This window comes from Penaeus monodon, chromosome 25 (genome assembly GCF_015228065.2).
Source record: "Penaeus monodon isolate SGIC_2016 chromosome 25, NSTDA_Pmon_1, whole genome shotgun sequence".
Lineage (NCBI taxonomy): Eukaryota > Metazoa > Arthropoda > Malacostraca > Decapoda > Penaeidae > Penaeus > Penaeus monodon.
In genome coordinates this window covers 14236357-14237004 of record NC_051410.1, presented here as the reverse complement: position 1 = coordinate 14237004, position 648 = coordinate 14236357, and the positions used below count along the sequence as shown (strand labels likewise).

Genomic DNA, 648 nt, shown 5'->3' with positions numbered 1-648 from the left:
ACACCCGTGTTTTTTTCGCCAGCCAAACACACACACACATGTCTGTATATGCGCTCACACATCTACGTTTCTAACATCTTTTTGTTTGCAATATAACCAGCCTTCCCTCGTAGCCCGAGCGGCAGCCTCCCCGTCTCCCTATATTCAGCCATCTCCATGCACGAAGCGACCCTTAAATCACGCGCCCCTATCATCCTCAGTATTCCAGCTTACATCAGGATTAAATATTTCAGTCCTAACATCCAGTAGCCCCGAGTCCTGCAGTTTAGTATCCCCTAGCGTGTGGAATCCCTAATATCAAGGAGCTAATAGCTCTTGCAGGCTACAATTACCCATAATTCACTGCCTTTTAATAGGGCTAAACCCCTTTTAGTCCTTAACATTAGGCAGCCCCCAGGCCTCCCTTAGCCCCCTCTTTTTTCACTATGGCTCCAAGGATATGTGTTTGCTTTAGGGGCTGTTGATATCAATTTCACCTTTAAAAACAGTGCTTGCTGCTTCTTTTCTTGCCTTTGCTTCCATGAGCTGCCGATTGCTACTATCTTGCCGTCGAAATAAAACACAGGAATTCGACCCTCGTAGTCTATAAAAATCAACATGCGGCTCTTCCAATAATCCGCTGAATACAGTAGTCCCTATTTCTGGTAG

At 45.7% G+C, this 648-nt stretch overlaps 1 protein-coding gene across 1 annotated transcript in view; it reads right to left on the bottom strand.

Annotated features, from left to right (window-relative positions):
• Positions 1–648, bottom strand: part of LOC119589322 (homeobox protein homothorax-like) — a 211183-nt gene that overhangs the window by 79330 nt on the left and 131205 nt on the right. The gene's annotated exons all lie outside the window — the stretch shown is intronic.